This window comes from Malus sylvestris, chromosome 12 (genome assembly GCF_916048215.2).
Source record: "Malus sylvestris chromosome 12, drMalSylv7.2, whole genome shotgun sequence".
NCBI lineage: Eukaryota > Viridiplantae > Streptophyta > Magnoliopsida > Rosales > Rosaceae > Malus > Malus sylvestris.
In genome coordinates this window covers 31,403,071-31,415,978 of record NC_062271.1, presented here as the reverse complement: position 1 = coordinate 31,415,978, position 12,908 = coordinate 31,403,071, and the positions used below count along the sequence as shown (strand labels likewise).

At 38.4% G+C, this 12,908-nt stretch overlaps 2 long non-coding RNA genes and 1 pseudogene across 5 annotated transcripts; 2 read left to right on the top strand and 1 right to left on the bottom strand.

Moving 5' to 3' along the window:
* On the bottom strand, nt 1-614 carry LOC126592640 (uncharacterized). Of its 2 annotated transcripts, XR_007612742.1 has the most exons (4): nt 545-605; nt 375-443; nt 196-273; nt 1-94 (listed from the first exon to the last, which is right to left on the bottom strand). It is a non-coding gene; the product is annotated as an uncharacterized LOC126592640 (long non-coding RNA). The 2 variants fall into 2 exon arrangements; XR_007612741.1 differs by having other exon boundaries at nt 375-614.
* A 1,445-nt stretch (nt 615-2,059) lies between these two features.
* On the top strand, nt 2,060-5,198 carry LOC126592373 (histone-lysine N-methyltransferase SUVR4-like; annotated as a pseudogene).
* Nucleotides 5,199-6,246: 1,048 nt separating this feature from the next.
* LOC126592639 (uncharacterized) lies at nt 6,247-12,517 on the top strand. Of its 3 annotated transcripts, XR_007612740.1 has the most exons (5): nt 6,247-6,499; nt 6,762-10,220; nt 10,338-10,798; nt 11,138-11,187; nt 11,651-12,517. It is a non-coding gene; the product is annotated as an uncharacterized LOC126592639 (long non-coding RNA). The 3 variants fall into 3 exon arrangements; XR_007612739.1 differs by lacking the exon at nt 11,138-11,187; XR_007612738.1 differs by having other exon boundaries at nt 10,338-11,187.
* Nucleotides 12,518-12,908: the final 391 nt, after the last annotated feature.

The following is a 12,908-nucleotide window of genomic DNA, read 5'->3' as shown; positions in this document are numbered from 1 at the left end:
ACGAAGAGAATGGTACCTCAAACGATGTCTGAATCGTAGTGGTTTGGCCGGAAAATGCCTCGAAAGTCACTGAGGTCGCTGAGGTCGTCGGAAACTGGGTAAGATTCAAATGAGTATAACTTTTTCAATACGCAACGAAATTGAGTGAAACAAAAAGCAAAGTTGTAGCCCTCGAAGAGACAAAGAGAATGGTACCTCACACGATGTCTGAATCGTAGTGGTTTGGCCGGAAAATTCCTCGAAAGTCACTGAGGTCGCTGAGGTCGTCGGAAACTGGGTAAGATTCAAATGAGTATAACTTTTTCAATACGCAACGAAATTGAGTGAAACAAAAAGGAAAGTTGTAGCCCTCGAAGAGAAGAAGAGAATAGTACCTCACACGACGTCTGACTCGTTGTGGTTTGGCCGGAAATTGCCTCGAAATCTACTGAGGTCGCCGGAAACTGGGTAAGATTCAAATGAGTATAACTTTTTCAATACGCAACGAAATTGAGTGAAACAAAAAGGAAAGTTGTAGCCCTCGAAGAGACGAAGAGATTGATACCTTGCACGTCAGCCAAAATTCAATTGACACACTCCTAGCTTCCAAAATTCAATACTTTTACTTTATATCAAGTTGAAAAAACATAATCGGCATTCAAATTAAAGTTTAATCTTATTCAATGTATTGATTTTCAATCGTTAATTGATATACTATAATTTGGAACTTCAACGCCTAGACACATGCTTATGTGTAATAAATTTAAATTGTCAAATTCGGCACATTATTCTTCATCATTTTATTCACTTCCTTTTTTTTTTTTTAATATCCTAAATAAAACCTCCAAATATTGTACTAATTAATTATATATAAATGATTATGGTGTGTTTAAACTTCTTTCATTAATTACTACATATTTTCTACACTCACAATGTTTGCCAGCTCGCTATATAATCAACTTAAATCAGTTAAATTCATCATGCAATGCATTTCCATCCAATTTTTTGTGATAAACTAATAGATAATTGACTAAATAAACATCATACAAAGTTTCATTAAAAATTTCCAAGTTTTTCTTACAATTTCCGTGGTTTCCATGTAATTTTTATCGATATCGATATTATCCCGATATTTCCATCGATATTTCCGTGTTTTCGGACTACCGATATTTCCGATATTACCGATATTTTCTTCCTTGCTTGGAACCAATAAACTCAAAAAAGTCCAAGAAGCAGAAGCTCAAAAACAAAAATAGAAAACAAAAATAGAAAACAAAAGGCCATTGGCAAAGAGAGAGTCTTTGCCTTTTACCTCCGGAAGAAGAGAAGGTCGTGATGGATGTGGACGTCTGAGAACGCGGATAATTGGAGTGACTCAGTGCGTTTGAAAACTTCACTTCTTAAATAAAGTGACTATACTGAAGAATTTGATTAATCAAACAAAGATTGTCAAATCAAAATCAGTCTCTCTTTCCTCTCTTTTCTCTCTCAAATCATAAGAAAATTTTCCGAAACTTTTACTCTATGAGCTCCACACGCCACAAACATCACCTGGATTGTCTGCTTTCCCTTTCCCAACCTTTTCTATTTATGTGGTCACAGTTAAGTTACGTCAACATTTTATATTTTCATTGCTTTTTGTCTTATTATTTCTATAAAAAAAATATATAAAATGTTTACGTGACTTAACCATAACCACATACATATGAGAGGATGAGAAGAATATAGGATGAGGAGGTCAGATAATCCAAGTCTCAGCCAGCTATACCCCGTCTAGTTTTAAGTAGGGTGCTTGTTTTGTAGATGTCATGTTCTACTGTGAAGATAGGACTTGATTTTACGGTTTTTCCATGGCACCCATCGCACATTACAATCCTGGCCGTTCACTTTTTATTGAACACTCCTGAATGATCTGGAGATGATCCGATCCCTTTGTGTGCAGGGACGTATTGAGAGTTGTCTCACATCGATGAATGACAAGGTTTGTTATGTGCTTATATAATCTTAGACTACTCCCCATATTGCCAATTGGTTTTATAATGGATTTATAACGGAATCGGAAAATTGAAATCCAACTTGCATGCCTCTGTACATTAGACGAAGGACAGTGTGGTCAAGTCAGACGAAAAATTCCCATTAAAAAGATAAAAAATAAATAAATTCATCATCTTCCAACGATCTCAGAGCGATCGGATGGCTATGGAAAATTGGGGGATTGGGTGTTTCAATCCACTTGTAAAGTTGTAGTTGATAATTGACTTGAAAACCAATTTGTACTAGTCCTTGCCTTTCATATTTTTTGTTTTGAAATACGGAAAAGAAGAGAAAAGAGAAACTGCCATGGAGTTTGATGGGCCTGAAAGACCAGGTAAAAGACTGCATTCGGTTGTCTAGCTCTTCCAGATTCGTCTGGAGGTTCAGCTGCGGGTAACCCATGATCATCCTCTTCTGAAGTGGGTACAAGTGCTAGAGACCTCACTGGTTGAGGTAACCATGTTTCAAGACCGAAGAATCGGCAATGTGGAATAGAACAATCACAGGCTGAGTTAAATGGTGTGGATTCAAGCAGTCCCATCACTCGTGAGGGCAGGACGGCATTCAATTTTTTCCGTGACACTACAAAATCTACAGAGAAAGTGAAAATATCATTGGTAGACGAAACTGGAATTGAGTGCCTTCCAAAGTTGAATTATATACCGCAGAATATTATCTAACAAAATGCCAATGTCAACATGTCGCTAGCTCGGATTTCGGTTGAAGATTGCTGCACTGACTGCTCTGGAGATTGTCTCTCAGTGGCAATACCATGTGCATGTGCTCGTGAAACCGGTGGGGAGTTTGTGTACACAGCACAAGGCCTGCTTAAAGAAGATTTTTTAGCAGCTTGTGTCAAGGAACCGGAGGCGCGCAACTTTGTTTATTGTCAAGACTGTCCCAATGAGAGGTCTAAGAACGAGTACTACCCCGAAAAATGCAAAGGTCACCACATCAGGAAGTTTAATAAAGAATGCTGGAGAAAATGTGGACGTGACTTGTCGTGTGGAAATCGGGTAGTGCAAAGGGGTATTTCTTGCAAGTTAGTTTCACTTTGTATCTTTCGTTGGGAACTTCCATTTTGGACTTTTGAACTGTCATACTAAAACTAAAATGAGTTTCCTTACCTTGACATCTAAGTTCGAAGAAGTATAGTGAAGCTGCATAATATTTCAGCAATCTTTTAGTTTCTTCGTGAAGCATCCATGGAACAACAATGAGCACTAGTAGCTCTCCCAAATTTGTTTTCATCGCTAACCTTACGAATTTTCATTTTTTTCATGAGGCGTTATGTTGATACAAACATTCCATTCGAGTTCGTACTTAATCCAATAAGTATTTCTTGTTCTGATTTGCTTCAGGTGTTTGTGACTCCTGAAGGGAAAGGCTGGAGTGTTAGGATACTAGAGGTCTTGCAGAATGGGGCATTTGTCTGTGAATATGTTGGGGAGATACTGAACAACACCGAATTGTACGAGAGAAATACCCAAAGCTGGGAGCTAAGAGACATACCTACCCCGTATTGCTCAGAGCAAATTTTGAAGGATGACGATGCCCTTTGTCTTGATGAAACATCTCATGGAAATGTTGCCAGATTTATCAATCATAGGTAATACTCCAATTCCTGTGGATTTATGTATATTTTGGTGACTTTGTTCTTTGTTATCGTTGTCTTAGGCTGAGCAGGTCATCTATCTCATTTGTATGTCTTTATAAATTGCATATTTACCTGCAATTTTTTTAATCCTTAGTACGCTTGCCATTTTGGTGCTATGGTTTAGAATGGAGGAGTCTTGGCATAAGTTAGCAAGTTCACCACTAATTCCAACCGAGTTACAAAAACGAGTAGAACTTCTTGCATTGTATTAACTATTAAGAGCAATTGTCATATTCATTTATCTCAACAAAAATCATCTAAATCTGAAGTTTTTAATCAATAGCTAAGCTTGCGAATCGTCTGCCTGTACTGAACTTGTGTTTGTTTGGATTTTCTCGTAATTCCAGATGCTCTGATGCAAATTTGATTGATATCCCAGTTCAAGTGGAGACCCCTGACCGTCACTATTATCACATACGGGTTCGGTTGCTTTCAATTTCAATTCTTACACACTAATTACACTGGATGAAAAAGCATCTGAGTACCTTATTTGTGCGTATGCAGTTTGCATTTTTTGCTACGAGGAAAGTGAACGCTTTTGAAGAGCTGACATGGGTGAGTGAACGCTTGCCTACTGTTGTATGTTTGCTATAACTTATCCGTTATGGTAGATGTTTTTGTGTCCATAAAATGATGAGGAAAATCGTTTTACAGGATTATGGTATTGACTTTGATGATCATGGACATCCTATAAAGGCATTTTCGTATAACTGTGGAAGTGTACCTTGCCGGGGAATAAACAGAATGGACGGAAAGAACGCAGAGGTAAACTAAAACTACACATGTTAAGAAAATTCCCAAAAAGGGTGTTCGAAGAATCATAGCCCTTCTGTTTACTCTATGCGCTCCATACGCCACGAACATCATATGCTCTACTGAAATATATTTTGCTGAAAGCAGCTATACCCGGTCTAGTTTTAAGTAGGGTGCTTGTTTTGTAGATTTCATGTTCTACTGTGAAGATAGGACTCGATTTTTCGGTTTTTCCATGGCACTGCTCGCACATTACAATCTTTTCAATAAACTATAGACTGAAACCAACATTGGGATATCCCTGAACTGAGAAGTATAGAAGATGAATGAATTTGACTGTGAAACAAAAAGGGTCAATGCATATTATGCTCCGGCCTCCAGTCACAAACGTTTAAGTTTATCTACTTCAAACCCTCTTCGTTGCTGGTAATTGTCGCTGTGTTCGTGTGCAGGGAAAAGATTAGTGTTGGGGTAGCTGATGGTAACTATCACTGGTACCGAGTACCCGCGGCTGATCATCCGAGTATGGCAATGCTTCCGAGCTCCGAAACTGGAGAATTTTGTTTTGAAGTAGGAAAATGTAAGCAGAATGTTGGAGATGAGCTTCTGTAGAAGCTGTACAAGCGTAGTGTTTTATACACACAAGATGATAGTAACTAAATCTTGTTCTCATTCAGGTTTGAGAAATGACCTTATGTTTTTCCAATTTTGGTAAGAAAATGTCCAACCAGCTAGGCTGCAAGTGTGTCTAACATTTTGCCCGCCTGCCTATGTAACTATGTCAATTTAATTTGTATTGTAGTTTTGTTGACGGAAATTTGTAATTTGGTGACCTCCTTCCAATACAATTTCACCGCTACTTAAGAAGAGTATGGTTTTATCATTTAAGTTCGAACTCATTCAAGATTAAATAAACTCTTGACCTAAATATCCGAACTTGTGAAACTAGATAGTAGCAGTGAACTTAACTTGTAGAGTTTTATTAGCGGTGAATTTATGTCGTTGTGGAACTATAATGACATTAACTTTCAACACAATTTCACCGCTAGAACGAGAGGACAATGTCATAACTTCCAACATAATTCACTGCACCAACACAACTCAAACCGTGGACCATTGGAAATAGTGTTTTTGCTCACCACCTTCCCATTGATTATCGTTTGTTTAAAATATTTCAGCTCGAAATTTTGAAATACATTCCAACTAATAGCGGAATCGGAAATTGAAATCCAACTTGCATGCCTGTATATTTATAGAAAGGGCAGTATCGTCAAGTCACATGAAAAATCCCCACTAAAAAAAGATAATAACAATAGCAAAATGTTTGCAATACTATTAGTTTAGGAATGTAAGTGGCTAAATCTTATCAAATCTAAGATATTTTTATGGAATTCTACCGTATATTTTAGACTATATATTATCCTATTAGAATTGTAATTCTATTAGCATAAGGAATTTCTCTCCTATCATAAATAAAAACAGAATAAGATGACATAACGCACCTCACATTACACATCTCTCTTTTTTCTTTTGGTGCGGCCACACCCCTCCCTTTGTCTAAATTAGGCCTATAACAATAATAATAAAAAAATCACATTGAAAAAAGCTAGTAAATAATAGAAATACAGAGCACAACTGAGTTACCCAACCCCACAAAAAAAACCCGTTCTATCTCCCTCTCTCTCTCTCAAGCGGCCAAGCCTATTAGGACCACATAGTTTGGGCCTCTTAGCTCTTTCTTCCAGCCCATGCTTGTTAGCCCTTAACTAAATCTCTCTCCAAGCCAGCTAGGTTCCCTTTTCAGATTGTATATAAATAATATGTTGTAATCTGAGAAAGGGATGATGAATGAAATCGACTCTTCCCTTTTCTGTCTCTATTCCCTTTCTTGCTCCTTTACAATTTCTGCACTTTCTCTGTCAATTACCGTCTTTCTTGTTTGTGGACCGATTGGGCGTACCAATTGGTATCAGAGCCCGTCGTTCGATGGGCAAAAATACTCAGTCCGCCACCTCCTCGGATCCGGACGCGGTCGCCGCTGCCATGGACTCACGCCATGAACACCTCCGCTCTCAGGTGGAAGGCGTCTGTGATTCTCTTGCAGCTCTTGAAATTATTATATATATATGAGGAGGAAGATTGATTATTTTTAATTTCGAATTTACATATTTTTAATTGTTGTGTTAGATCTCCGCTTGCAATCTGCGTATGTAAATTCATGTTTTCTAGTTTTTATTTATTTATTATATATATATATACAGCAGGGCTTTGTATTTATTTGATTTGAATGAGATCGAGAATACAACGCAATTAATCATTTCAATCCGGTGACAAGCAGGTGATGAGAAGAAAGAAAAAGAGAATGGTGGATGCTCCTTCCGTCAACTCGAACTTGAAAAAATAAAAGAGCCTGTTGAAGACTCCCTGAGTCTGACTCAACCCAATACTCCAGCTTCAAAGAAGAAGAAGTAAGAAGAGAATGGTGAATGCTCCGAAGAGTTCGTTGAAGACTCCCTGAGTCTGACTCAACCCAATTAATACTCCATCTTCAAAGAAGGAAGAAGAAAAGCTTTGCGAGAAGAGAAGGATCTTGAAGGAAGAGTGGGACAAATGGGTATCTGAGTGGAAGCAGTTGCACAAAGAGGAGAAATGGCAGAGGCAATTGCTTAGAGACGGAGAAGCAAGTGATGAGGAAAGTGAAGAAAAGGTGCTGGTGCGCACTGGTGCGTTTTGGTTTCACTCATGAGGAGCGAGTGCCGAAGATGGAAATGATTAAAAAAGAAGACTCACTGAGTCGATACACTGCTCATACATAATCCATGCCCGATGGGCTGTAACCGGTGTTGGCAACATTTGCGGGGAAAGTTCTGCAGGGGATCCCCGATGACTTCTTTTAATAACACGGAAATAATTACTTGCCGTGAAGCCGAAAAAGTTCGGCAAATACTCAAAGATCCCCTGTTTTAGCAACATTTGCGGTAAAGTTCTGCAGGCGAGTAGCTCAAATTCCAGAGGAATTCACAATGGAAAGGTTAATCAAACATGCCCATACATATGCCACTGAAAACCAATCGCATTCCTTTGAATGTGGTGGGAATGTGAGTATTAATTTAATTTTCCTGTTTACTGCATAACTTAGTTTCAATTTTTAATAATAATAGTTTCTTATAATAACAGGGGTACCATATAATATTTTATCCTATATTTGGTCAAATTGAGGGCTGTCGAGAGCCTTTTTGTCGTTGTCTATATACGTCTGTAATGGAATGTTGTCATATTGAGGGAGGACTTTTCTATATTGGCTCTGGGACTGGGAGTACAAAGCATTATTTTGAGAACAAGTATAATGTAACGGGAGTCGAAGCGAATCCTGGTCATTTCTTTGACAGCATACCAATCGGATTGGAAAAGAAAAAGATTTCTCTCAAGCCGTAAAGTTGCCATTCAAAGTGGTGGCAGCACTGGTCTACCCTTTAGAGTTGATACGATAATTGACGGAAAAGTTGAGTATCATCAACGCATTTTCATCTCTTTGTACCAAAAGACACAAAGAGATGAGAGAGCAATGCGAGAAAGGACATCATTTGTTTGTCATGTATCCAACTATCCTGGAAGGCTTTAACCGTGGACTTGTTATATCTAAATTGTCCCATGTAAGTGTTTATTGGTAGTCAATTACATGCTTTTAATGCTTCTTTTAATGCCTACGGATGCCGTTCTTTTAATGTAGGATACGCTTTGATAAAGTGATGGATAGGGGATTTTGTTTAGCTATCCAGGGTGATACTGGACCTTACTTGTTACAACTTTTGAAATTTTCTATGAGTAAACATGACGAGAATCCTTATGCCCTACAAAGGGATGAAGGATTAATAGACCGTACGTGTTACAACTTTTGAAATTTTCTACAAGCTTTTGGAGAGTTTACCTATAAGAACTTTTAGAGAAACAAAAAAATTAAAGTCTTACGAGTTGCACGTGAATTTGGGTAAAGAGGTTTGGAGAAAAGATTTAGATACCCGTTATTGCAACAAACAATGGACGGGTGTCCATATGAATATCGGTGCCTGTATGACACCCATCCATTGTTTGTTGCAATGACGGGGATCTAAATCTTTTTTCCTAACCTCTGTACCCAAATTAACGACCAACTCGTAAGACTTTAATTTTTCGTTCCTCTAAAAGTTCTTAGAGGTAAACTTTCCAAAGCTTGTAGGGCATAAGGTTTCTCGTCATGTTTATTCATAGAAATTTTCAAAAGTTGTAACACGTAAGGTCTATTATTGCTTAGATAGTGGTTAACCGAAATCCCCTATCCGTCACTTTATCGAAGCGTATCCTACATTAAAAAAAGGGCATCCGTAGGCATTAAAAGAAACATTAGAAGCATGTAATTGACTAACAATAAACACTTACATGGGACAATTTAGATATAACAAGTCCACGGTTAAAGCCTTCCAGGATAGTTGGATACATGACAAACAAATGATGTCCTTTCTCGCATTGCTCTCTAATCTCTTTGTGTCTTTGGTACAAAGGGATGAAATTGCGTTGATGGTACTCAACTTTTTCGTCGATTATCGTATTGACTCTAAAGGGTGGACCAGTGCTGCCACCACTTTGAATGGCAGCTTTAAACATAGCTTGAAAGAAATCTTCTTCCGTTTCCAGTCCTATTGGTATGCTGTCAAAGAAATGACCAGGATTTGCTTCGACTCCTATTACACTGTACTTGTTCTCAAAATAATGCTTTGCACTCAGAGCCAATACAGAAGAGTCCTCCCTCCATATCGCAACATTCCATTACAGATGTATATGGACAACGACAAAAAGGCTCTCGGCAGCCTTCAATAGGATAAAATATCATATGGTGCCCGTGTAATCCTGTTATTATAAGAAACTATTATTATTACAAATTGAAACTAAGTTATGCAGGAAAATTAAATTAATACTCACATTCTCACCACATATGAAAATCTCAAAGGAATGCTGTGATTGTTTTTCCGGTGGCATATGTATGGGCATGTTTGATTAACCTTTCCATTGTGAATTCCCCTGTAATTTGAGCTACCCGTTCCAACTCATTGATGAGTTCAACCGCCTGCAGAACTTTCTCCGCAAATGTTGCTAAAACAGGGGGGTCTTTGAGTATTTGACGAACCTTTTTGGCTTCATGGCAAGTCATTCTTTCCGTGTTATTAATACTTGTTGTTGTTCGAGAATCAAATCCTATACACACTCTGCCTATCATCAGAGCAATGAAGATCGTTGTCCCATGTAAATTTAGAGTGATTTTGGGAGGCCCCTAACAAATTGCTTAGTTCCCAGCAACCATTTCTCCTTACCACCACCAACCTCCCTTCTAATCTATTTAACCAATATCTCGATTTTAAACAATTCTTGAGCTTTGGATTCCATTTTTGATTGAAAATTCAGAATTTTGGACTCCATTTATGAGTGAAAGTTCAGAACGTTGGATTCCATTTTCAAGAGAATGTTCAGAACTTTAGCCTCCATTTCCGACTGAATTTTCAGAACTTGGACTTCATTTATGAGTGAAAGTTCAGAACTTTGGCATCCAACCCCTTCTTGCGCTCCTCAACCTCCCGCTTCGGAGCGAGTTCCGTTCCGAGTAAAAGCGGTCATGGAGCTCTTTGAACCGTGTTTGTACCGATATTTATTGGAAAGCGTTCTCTGCAGTTTTTCAATGGGTTGGAGGAAACCTACGAGTTTAATGGTGCACAAAATCCCATGCATTTCTATAGTGGCTTGAGAGAGATGGTGTATGACTTTCATGGTGAGTAGATTGTCCCTAAATATGAGTACTTTGTTTTTTTTATCCTGTTCTGTGCTACTAATTTTGTCCTAACTACCTGTCATTCTGTTGTCTACCTCTTCCATGTTCATCTGGAAGCTCAACTACGGGTAACTCTGGATCATCCTCTTCTGAAGTGGGTACAAGTGCTCGAGACCTCACTTGTGGGGGTAACCATGTTTCAAGACCGAAGAATTGGCAATATGGAATAGAACAAGCACAGGATGATTAAATGGTGTGAATTCATGCTGTCCCATCACTGATGATGCCAGGAAGGCAGTCAAAATTTTCAGTGACATTACAAAATCTACAGAGAAAGTGAAGATATCATTGGTAGATGAAACTGGAAATGAGGGCCTGCCAAACTTCAATTATATACCATATGATCGCAGCTCACTTACTATGTGCCATGAGAAGACCCTACCGTTGTAAATTATGGGTTAGACAACGCCATCGAAATAAAAATGCACCAAATATAATGCATCACAAAACCGGCATGGCAACAGGGTAGACACTGCCATCGAGATAGAGAATACCTCTACACCCAAACATTTGCCACGGTACGCTGGTAACTATGTCAATTTACTTTCTATATATTGTACTTTTATTGACGGTAATTTGGTGATTTTATATGATTTACTTAGGGTTTTGATATGATTTGATTTGGTCTAGGTTTCCTTATCTTGTAGACAAGGGATTGTATTGATTTGTTTCATAGTATACTCCATTGTAATCTTATAAATACCTCCTTCTGGAGAAGATTGTTATTTGAGTTTGTGAGATTATTGAAGAATTCTTATATTTGTCATAAACCCTTTATTTTCAACTGTCTCGATAAAAAAAACAAAAAAAAAAAAACTCATGCAATCGCCATCTCTCTCTGAGAAAATCATGGACAGCCATGCCTAGGCCAACTGGAACAAACGAGCACAACCGCCAGAGCTTCGAGGTGAGATCCGGAGTCACATCTCTTCTTGTGGTTGCTTTTGGTTTTTGTTTTAGGGTTTGTGAGTGAGAAGGAAGATGGATTATTTGTAATTTCAACTTCGCAAATTGTTGTATTAGATCTCCGTTTGCAATCTGCTAATGTAAATTCATGTTTAATTTTGAGTTTGAGTGCGAGAATTACCTTTTGATCGATTTCATACCTGAATAATTTTTTTGTGTTGATATTTAAAATTCCCATTTAATTTATTTGAGGAGGAAGATTGATTATTTTTAATTTCGAATTTACATATTTTTAATTGTTGTGTTAGATCTCCGCTTACAATCTGCGTATGTAAATTCATGTTTTCTAGTTTTATTTTTATTTTATTTTATATATATACACACTCACAGGGCTTTGTATTTGTTTGATTTGAATGAGATCGAGAATACAACGTAATTAATCATTTCAATCCGGTGACAAGCAGGTGATGAGAAGAAAGAAGAAGAGAATGGTGAATGCTCCCTTCGTCAACTCGAACTTGAAAAAATAAAAGAGCCTGTTGAAGACCCCCTGAGTCTGACTCAACCCAATACTCCAGCTTCAAAGAAGAAGGAAGAAGAGAATGGTGAATGCTCCAAAGAGCTCGTTGAAGACTCCCCGAGTCTGACTCAACCCAATACTCCAGCTTCAAAGAAGAAGGAAGAAGAGAATGGTGAATGCTCCGAAGAGCTCGTTGAAGACTCCCTGAGTCTGACTCAACCCAATTAATACTCCAGCTTCAAAGAAGAAGGAAGAAGAAAAGCTTTGCGAGAAGAGAAGGATCTTGAAGGAAGAGTGGGACAAATGGGTATCTGAGTGGAAGCAGTTGCACAAAGAAGAGAAATGGCAGAGGCAATTGCTTAGAGACGGAGAAGCAAGTGATGAGGAAAGTGAAGAAAAGGTGCTGGTGCGCACTGTACGGGTGCGTTTTGGTTTCACTCATGAGGAGCGAGTGCGGAAGATGGAGATGATTAAAAAAGAAGACTCACTGAGTTGATACCGACTTGAACCCTGTGCTCATACAGAATCCATGCCCGGAGGGCTGTAACCGGTGTTGGCGGAGGAGATATTCTAGTCTTTGTTATTGTGTCTGAGTTTCATTTCAGAAGCAGTGAACACGTTCAATGTAAATATACGTCAGTCATGTCTGTTTTGGAATAAGCTAGCTAGCCCCGTTGTTGTCAGTCGTGGTCGTTTTCTTGTGTCGTGTGTGTTTAATTCGGGTTTGGTTTGCTCTTTGGACTGCTTGTCTGGGAATGGCTATTAATTACTATTAGCTAGCAGCAGTGCCTGCTGTTGTTGGGATTTCCTACTGCTTGTGCGTACTGTACTGGTCTTGTTGGGATTTCCTACATCGAAAAGAGTAGGGATCACATATGGCATCGTTAGCACAACTTCTAGGGCACCAATACGAATGCTTCTAGGGCACCAATACGAATCATGAAGAAACAAAGAATTGTATTTATGTTGGGCGTCAAAAATCATTAGCCATATGGGCAGTACAAAAACAAAAGGCGCACAACCACAAAGGAACAAACTCGCACTTCGAAATCATAAATAATTGAACTGAATACGTTGTCAATTACGGGTTAGACACCGCCATCGAGATAAAAAAAGCACGACAACAACCAAATATAATGCAGCCGTCGAGATAGAGAATACCCTATTGCTATGGCAGTTTTGTGCATTATATTTGGTTGTTG